At 35.2% G+C, this 9,726-nt stretch overlaps 1 pseudogene; it reads right to left on the bottom strand.

Moving 5' to 3' along the window:
- Positions 1 to 2,169: 2,169 nt before the first annotated feature.
- LOC118018567 lies at positions 2,170 to 3,523 on the bottom strand (annotated as a pseudogene).
- Between the last annotated feature and the right edge of the window lie 6,203 nt (positions 3,524 to 9,726).

Here is a 9,726-nt window from a genome sequence, read left to right on the forward strand (position 1 = left end):
CTCTCTCTTAAAGAAATAAAATCTTTAAAAATGTTTGCATTTTTGTTTCTTTTTTTTTTAAATTTTTATTTTTTAATTTTAATTTTAATTTTTTTTTGCGAGAGAGAGAATGAGAGAGAGCACGAGAGGGAGGAGGGTCAGAGGGAGAAGCAGACTCCCTGCTGAGCAGGGAGCCCGATGTGGGACTCGATCCCAGGACTCCAGGATCATGACCTGAGCCGAAGGCAGTCGCTTAACCAACTGAGCCACCCAGGCGCCCTGCATTTTTTGTTTCTTAACCAATCTTTCTTTACCCTCAAGGTCAGAAGGATTTTCAACAATATTGTCCTCTAAAAACATTTAAAGTTTTGCTTTTGAGGAGCACCTGGGTGGCTCAGTCAGTTAAGCAGCTGCCTTCGGCTCAGGTCATAATCTCAGGGGTCCTGGGATCAAGCACCGAGTCAGCTCCCTGATCACTGGGGAGTCTGCTTCTCTCTCTCCCTCTGCCCCTACCCTTGCTTATGCTCTGTCTCTGTTTCTCAAAAAAATAAATAAATAAAATCTTAAAAAAAAAAAAAGTTTTACTTTTGAGGGGTACCTGGCTGGCTCAGTTGGTGGAGCATGTGACTCTTGATCTCAGGGTTGTGGGTTCAAACCCCATGTTGGGTGTAGATATTACTTAAAAAAAAAATGATAAAGTTTTGCTTTTGACATTTGTTCTTAATCCAAGTGGAGATGATTTTTACATATGGATAATTTACAAGCCAATTTTATTTTTCCCCCTTTAAGTAACTAGTTTTACAAGTTCTGTTTCTTAAATAGTCTCTCCTTCACCATTGACATAACATGCAAGCTTCTTAAATTCCACAAAAACCAAAATTCAAAAAAGCCTTTTGGTAATTGTATTGATCTTGCATTGCATCTGTAGATTAATTTGGGGAGAATGATCTCTTTAAGATACTAATTCTTCCTAGCCATTAACATGGCTTGTCTCTCCATTAATTTAGGCCTTTCCTAATGTTTTCCAAAAAGCTTTGTGATTTCCTACATAGATCTTCCACACTTTTGTTCTTAGATTTATTCCTAAGTAGTTTATAGTTTTGCGATAGTTTTGTGATACAGTTTTGTGATTAAAAATTCAGTCCTTTAGAAAAAGTTTTAATTCCTAATTGTCTGGTTGCTAATGCAAAGAAATGCAATTGACTTTTATTACTAATCTTATATCCAATTACCTTACTAGACTTTTGGATTACTTTTATTAACCTTGTTAGTTTGAAAAAATCCAAAATCTATAGAAAACTGGCAAGAATGTTACAATGAACTCCCATTATCCTTCACCTAAATTCATTGATAGATAATATTTGCCAGATTTGTTTTATCTCCCTGTGTAGATACATAATGTAATATAATAGGGATTATTTACTACTCATATTCTAGTTTTGCAAAATCATTCAAGAGTGAATTACAAAGGGGCGCCTGGGTGGCTCAGTCGTTAAGCGTCTGCCTTCGGCTCAGGTCATGATCCCAGGGTCCTGGGATCGAGCCCCGCATCGGGCTCCCTGCTCAGCAGGAAGCCTGCTTCTCCCTCTCCTACTCCCCCTACTTGTGTTCCCTCTCTCGCTGTGTTTCTCTCTGTCAAATAAATAAATAAAATCTTAAAAAAAAAAAAAAGAGTGAATTGCAAAGATCGTGACCCTTCACCTCTAAATAACGCATCGTGTATTTATTGAGAACAAGGACAATCTCTTACACAACCACAGTGAAATGATAAAATTTAGGAATCTCCTCTAGTTATTTAAATTAGTTTGGATTTTATGTATAGACCATTATATAATCCACCAACATTATCAGTTTTTCTTTCTATTTCTCCACTTTTAATTTTGTTTCTTGTCTATATCACCTAAATCATACAGTACAATGTTGATGTGAAATGGCGGTGGTGAGGATCTTTGTCTTATTCCTACACATTTCTTCATTTAGAATCATTTTTTTTCATATGCATGGTTAGTGTTTTATTTTTGAAGAATGGGTCTGAAACATCACACCAACACAAGCTGTACAGTAAAATTTAAAATAGTTTTATAAGGATCTGTTATAACATATGTAATGACTGTTCACTCTACAAAATCTCGCTCACAGAACTTATGATACATCTAGTTGGAAGCAGCACCGGGCTTTCCAGACAGTCACTCAGCATTTTTCTCTTATCTGCACAGACTACTTCTCATCAGCTGCCTTTTGCTTGTGCTGTGTGATCTCAGAGTCCCTCTGCTTCCTCTGAGAGGTAGTCAAGGTAAACTCCTTTCTTTTTCCCTTGCTAATTTCCTGGGATTTCTTCATGTTTTCCTGATGGCAAGTTCTTGTTGATTTTCACGGGCCCTATTACCTGCTGGACTGAGGCTGAAACAGAGCCACTAGGAAAAGTGGGGGTTCCCTCCCACACCCAGCGGCACCCCCCACCTGTGGATCTTGAAGGCTGAGCCCATGCAGGCCCTCCGTGAGGCAGTGCCTCTGCTCCATCCTCCTAGAATGATTTTTATGTGTTTTTAGGAGTACATTTTATCAGCTTACATAGGTTCTCTTTTAGTCATAGTTTACTAAGACTTTTTGTTTTCCCACAAACAGGTATTGAATTTTATCAAATTATTTTACTACACTATTGATGTAGTATAAAATTTTTTTTCTCATTTACTTAACAAAAGTGAGTGACATCTATTTAATAATATTAAAGCATCACTGCAATGCTGGGTAAACCCATCTTGGTCATTTTTATTTTCATTATTTATGAAATAAATATTAAAATGATATTATTATCATTTTTATAACTGTTGGATTTGATTTGTTGATATTTTATTTAGAATTTCTGCATCTATATTTATGAGTAAAATAAGCTTATCATTTTTCTTTTTCATACCGTCATTGCTTTTGTATGTGTATACTAGCCTCATAGAAGGAATTTTTATTCTCTGAAAGAGTTCATTGAAAGTTTTGTAGAATCTACTTCAAAAGTCATTTGGGACTTGTATTTTCTTTGGGTTAAGATTTTAACTACTGCTTCAATTTTTTTGAATAATCAGACTATCCAGGTTTTCCATTTTTTCTTCAATCAGGTTGGTTAGGTTATATTTTTCCAAGAATTTATCCACATTGTCATATTTTAAAAATATAATGACACAATTTTTTTAAATTTAGATAGAACTCAAACAACATAAAATTCACCTCTTTTAAAGTGTGTACAATTCAGGGTTCTTTAAAATATCAACAAGTTGTGCAACCATCACTACCATCTAATCCCAGAACATTTTCAGCGTCCCAAAAGAAGCTCCATACCCATTAATAACCACTATTCCTCCTGAACCCTAGCCCAGGCAAACACTAATCAGCTTTCTGTCTCTACGGAGGCACCTGTTCTGAACATTTCATGTGATGGAATCATACCATATCGTCCCCTTTTGTGTCTGGCATCTCTCACTTAACGTTTTCAAGCTTCGTGTTATAGCATGTGTCAAAACTTACTTCTGTTAAATGCCAAATGATATTCCATTGTGTGGATACACTGCATTTTGTTTATTCACTTACAAGTTGATGGATATTTGGTGGTTTCCACATTTGGTTATTATGAATAGTGCCGCTGTGAACATTTGCCAACAAGATTTTGTGTGAACATATGATTTTAATTCTCTTAGATATACATCTAGTAATAGGATTGCTGGACCGTATGGTAATTCTATGTTTTAACTTTTTGAGGAACTGCCAGATTGTTTCCCAAAGTGGCTGCATCATTTACATTCCCACCACAGCAGAGTGTGTGTGTTTGTACGCGCGTGTGTAGTGGAGTGTTGTTCCACCACATCCTCATCAACACTTGCTATTGGCAGTCTTTTTAATTACAGCCATCCTAGTTTTTATGAAGTAATATCTCACTAGGTGTAGATATGCATTTCCCTAGTGACTATTGATATTCAGCATCTTTTTATATGCTTATCGGTCATTTGTATATCCTCTTTGGAGACGTGTCTGCTAAAATCCTTAGCCCATATTAAAAGTTGACTATTTCTCTTTTTATTGTTGAGTTTTAAGTGTTTTTTATATATTCTGGATACTAGACCCTTTTCAGATGTATGATTTACAAACAATTTCTTCCATTTTGGTAGCTTGTCTTTTCATTTTCTTGAAAATATCCTTTGAAGCTTACAGTTATACTTTTGATAAAGTCCAATTTATTTTTTCTTTTGTTTGTGCTGTTGGTGTTATATTTAGAAAACTTTTGCCTAACACAAGGTAAAGATTTACCCCTATGTTTTCTTCTCTGTGTTTTATAGTTTTAGTTTTTACATTTAGGTCTTTTACACATTTTGAGTTAATTTTTATATATGGTGTGAGGGAGAGGACCAACTTCTTTCTTTTGCATTTGGCTATCCATTGTTGAATCCCAGCACCATTTCTTGAAAAGACTATTCTTCCCTCATTGAAGGTTCCTGGCACTCTTGTCAATAATCAATTGACCATAAATGTATGGGTGCATTTCTGGACTCTCAATTCTATTCTATTGATCTATGTATCTATCACTGTGACATGAAGTTTTAACTAATGTTCTCTCATTATTTAAAAAAAATAGTGTATCTCTAGTTATGTCCCCATTTTCATTCATTACATTATTCTAAGCCTTTTCTCTTTTTGTTGATCAATTTTGCCAGAGACTTTTTGTTGTTGTTTATTTATGTCTACTTTGTTTGATACTAAGGTATTTGCATCAGCTGTTTTATGGTTAATGTTTGCATGCTATATTATTTTCTGTCCTTTTATTTTCAACAATGTGTACCCTTTTATTTAAAGTGTGTCTTTTGTAAACAGCATTTAGTTGGATCTCTTATTTTGTCTTGTCTTTATGTTGTCTGATAATTTCTGTTTTCTAAATGGAGTATTTATTCTATTTACATTTAGTGTAACTACTATTACAGGTGGGTTTAATCCTATCCCCTGAATGCTTTGTTTTTTATTTGTCCTATTTGTTGTTTCTTTATTTCTGTTTTCCTGACTTCTTTTGGATTAATTCAAGTAGTTTTATTATTCCATCTTATTTCATCTATTGGCTTTTAAATTATTCTGATTGTTAAATGCTTTTACTTTCTTTTGAGATAAACTCTGCATTCAATGAAATGAGTAAACTAAAATTTTCCATGTGGTGAGTTTCAACAAATGCATGCCCTCATACAACTTAAATATACAATATTATCTTCACCCTGGAAAAGTTTACATTGTTTGAGGTGGTACTCTAGGAATTACAATATGGATTTTTAATGTATCACAGCCTACCTTGACTTAGTGTTTTGCCATTTCATGGGCAATGTAAGAATCTTATGGTATAAACCTATTTACCTTCCTCCTGCCCTTTATGCTATTGTTGACATATAGTTTACATATATATTTGTTATAATACCTACAATACATAGTTGTTGTTGTTTTAAACAGTTGATAGTCTTTTTATATTAAAAACTGTGTTATATTAATCCACTTGGCTGTTTTTTCTTTCATTGTGCAGTTCCATGATTCCATCTGGGATCATTCTCCTTCAATCTGGAAAACTTCAATTGTCATTTCTTGTAATACAGTACTACTGGAGGAAAATTCGCTCAACATTTATTTGTCTGAAAATGTCTTTTTTTTTTTTTTTGACTCATTTTGGAAGGAAATAGATTTCTAATTTGGCAGATTCTTTTCTTCCAATATTTTAAGGATGTTATTTCATATTTTTTTGGCTTCCATAGATTTTTTTGTGTGTGTGAAAACACACACACACGCGCACACACACGAGGGGGGAGGGGCAGAGGGAGAGGGAGAGAGAGAGAATCTTAAGCAGACTCCCCACTCAGTGCAGAGCCCTACATGGGGTTCCACCCAATGACCCTGAGATCATGACCTGAGCTGAAATCAAGAGTTGGACGCTTAACCGACTGAGCCACCCAGGTGCCTCTGGTTTCCATAGTTTTTGTTGAGAAGTCAATCATCATTCTTAGTGTTGTTCTCTTGCAAGTAATGTGTCTTTTTATTGTGGCTGTTTTTAAGGGTTTCCTTTTAACCTTAGTTTTTAGCAGTTTAACTATAATGTGTGTGGGTGTGGCTTTCTTTTTATTTGTTCTGCTTGAGATTCGCTGAGAGCTTCTTTAATCTGCAGGTTGCTGTCTTTGTTGGATTTTGAAAATTCTTGGCTTGTGACCCAGTATTTCTCCTCTCTCCTCCCAGGACTCTAATATACCTATGTTAGATTATTTTATCATGTCTCACACATCTTTCATGTTCTGTTTTGTTTTTATTAATTTTTTTTCCCTCTGTGCTTCAGTTTGCATAATTTCCACTAACCAATCTTTTAAGTTCACTGATTCTTTTTTCTGTTGTATGCAATTTGCCATTAAGCCTAGCCAATGAATTCTCTCTCTCTTTTAACAAAAATACTGCATGAGAAATACTTAGCAGAGGACATGACTAGGGAGTGCACACAATAAATGATTATCAACAGCATTGGATTAATAAAAAAATGTTTTTTGCTGTATTTTATATTGATATCCAGTTTTATTGGGTAATGATAAGAAAATGTCTTATAGAGTAGGACAAAATAAAACAAAGTAGTATTTAAATTTTTTATTGAGATATAATTGACATATAAAATTATATTAGTTTTAGGTATAAAATACAATGATCTGATTGGGGCCCCTGGGTGGCTCAATTGGTTAAGCATCTGACTCTTGATTTCAGCTCAGGTCATGATCTCAGGGTTGTGAGATCAAGCCCCACATCAGGCTCCACGCTCAGCAGGGAGTCTGCTTGAGATTGTCTCCCTCCTTCTCCCTCTGCCCTTCCTCACCCCACACTCTCTCTCCTTTTCTCTCTCTCTAAAAATAAATAAATAAATCTTTAAAAAGTATATAATGATCTGATATATGTATATATTACAAACTGATTGGCACTATAAGTTTAGTTAAAAATCCATCACCACACATAGTTAACAATTTTTTTCTTATGATGAAAACTTTTAAAGTGTACTCTCTTTAGCACCTTTCAAATATACAATATAGTAATTGTTAACTATAGTCACCATGTTGTACATTACAGCCCCAGCACTTATTTATCTTATGACTGGAAGTTTGTACCTTTTGATCGCCTTCACCCATTTTGCCCACCCTCCTTCACCCTCTACCTTTAGTAACACTTATCTGTTCTCTGTATCTATGAGTTCAGGGTTTTTTTTTAGATTCCGCATATAATTGAGATCATATAGCATTTGTCTTTCTCTGTCTGATTTACTTAGCTTAACATAATACCTTCACTCTCCATCCATGTTGTTGCAAATGGCAGGATTTCCTTTTTTATGGCTGAATAATATTCCATTGTATATAGAAACCAAATTTACTTTATCCACTCATTCACTGATAGTCACAGGTTGTTTTTATATCTTGGCTATTATAAATAATGCTGCAATGGACATGGAGGTACAGAAATCTCTTTGAGATAGTAATTCCATTTCCTTTGGACTAATACCCAGAAGTAGAATTGCTGGGTCATATGGTAGTTTTAGTTTTAGTTTTTTGTGGAAACTCCATATTTATTCCACAGTAGCTAAACCAATTTATAGTCCCACCAACAGTGTACAAGTTTCCCTTTTCTCCATATCCTCTCCAACACTTGTTATTTCTTGTCTTTTTGATAACAACAGTCTAACAGGTATGACATGATATCTCACTGTGGTTTTGATTTGCATTTCCCTGATGATTAGTGATGTTGAGCACCTTTTCATGTACCTGTTGACCATTTGTATGTCTTCGCTGGAAAAATGTCTATTCAAATACTCGCCCATTTTTTAATTAGATTCTTTTTTTCTGTTGAGTTATATGTGTTTTTATTTATTTATTTATTTATTTTTAAAGATTTTATTTATTTATTTGACAGAGAGAGACACAGCAAGAGAGGGAACACAAGCAGGGGGAGTGGGAGAGGGAGAAGCAGGCTTCCGGTGGAGCAGGGACCTGATGCGGGGCTTGATCCCAGGACCCTGGGATCATGACCTGAGCTGAAGGCAGCTGCTTAATGACTGAGCCACCCAGGTGCCCCGAGTAACATGTGTTTTTAAAATATTTGGATGTTAAGGGGGTTCAGTTGGTTGGGCATCCGACTCTTGGTTTCAGCTCAGGTCATGATCTCAGGGTCATGGGATTGAGCCCCACAATGAGCCCTGCGTCAGGCTCCACACTCAGTGGTCTGCTTCTCTCCCTCTCCCTCTGCTCCTCCCCCCAGTCATGTGTACTCTCCTTCTCTCTCTCTTTAAAAAAATATTTTGGATGTTAAGCCCCTATCAGATATATGATTTAAAAATATATTCTTTCATTCTTTACGTTGCCTTTTCATTTTGTTGATGGTTCCCTTCACTCTACAGAAGCATTTTAGTTTGATATAGTCACACTTGTTTATTTTTGCTTTTGTTGCCTTTGCTTTTAGTCTAAAAAAAAATAATTGCCAAGACTGATAATGTAAAAGAGCTTACCCTTTGTTTTCTTCTAAGACTTTTATGGTTTCAGGCCTTATATTCAAGTCTTTAATCCATTTGGGTTCATTTCTGTGTATGGTCTAAGATAGTGGTCCAGTTTCATTTTTTTGCACATGGCTGTCCAGTTTTCCCAACACCATTTATTAAAGATAACTATCCTTTTTCCATTGTATAGTGTTGGTTTCTTTGTTGAAAATTAATTGACCATAAATATGTTCCACTGCCCTGTCTTTCAGTTTGCTGATCCTTGACTCTCTAAGTTGGTTTCTATGCACACATAAAACTTATTAGTGTGTTCAGATTTTGTAGTTTTTCATGGTTTAGTCTTAATAGTTTTATTTTCTAGGAATTTATGTCTTCTAAGTTTTCCAATTTGTTGGCATATAATTGTTCATAGCAGAATCTTATCAACTTTTGTATTTCTGTAGTATCAGTTGTAACATCTCCTCTTTCATTTATGATTTTATTTGAGTCCTCTACTTTTTTCTTGGGAGAATCTAGCTGAAGGTTTGTTTAGTTTATCTTTTAAGCCATTACCATGCTGTCTTGGTGATCACTGCTTTGTAATATAGCTTGAAATTGGGCAACGTGATGCCCCCAGTTTTGTTTTTCTTTTTCAACATTTCCTTGGCGATTTGGGGTCTTTTCTGATTTCATACAAATTTTAGGATTGTTTGTTCCAACACTTTGAAAAATGTCATTGGAATTTTGATTGGGATGGCATTGAAGGTATAGATCGCTCTGGGTAGCATAGACATTTTAACAATGTTTATTCTTCAATCCATGAGCATGGAATGTTTTTCCATCTTTTTGTGTCTTCTTCAATTTCCTTCATGAGTGTTCTGTAGTTCCTAGAGTATAGATCCTTTACCTCTTTGGTTAGGTTTATTCTGAGGTATCTTAGGTTTTTGGTGCTATTGTAAATGGAATCGTTTCTCTAATTTCTCTTTCTACAGTTGCATTGTTAGTGTATAAGAAAGCAACTGATTTCAAGACACAGATGTAGTGAAAAGAAGGGCCATATGCACCCCAATGTTCATAGCAGCAATGTCTGCAATAGCCAAACTGTGGAAAGAGCCGAGATGCCCTTCAACAGATGAATGGATAAAGAAGATGTGGTCCATATATACAATGGAATATTACTCAGCCGTCAGAAAGGATGAATACCCAACTTTTACATCAACATGGATGGGACTGGAGGAGATTAT

The sequence above is a fragment of the Mirounga leonina genome, unplaced genomic scaffold (genome assembly GCF_011800145.1).
Source record: "Mirounga leonina isolate KUSES-001 unplaced genomic scaffold, KU_Mleo_1.0 Mir_107, whole genome shotgun sequence".
NCBI lineage: Eukaryota > Metazoa > Chordata > Mammalia > Carnivora > Phocidae > Mirounga > Mirounga leonina.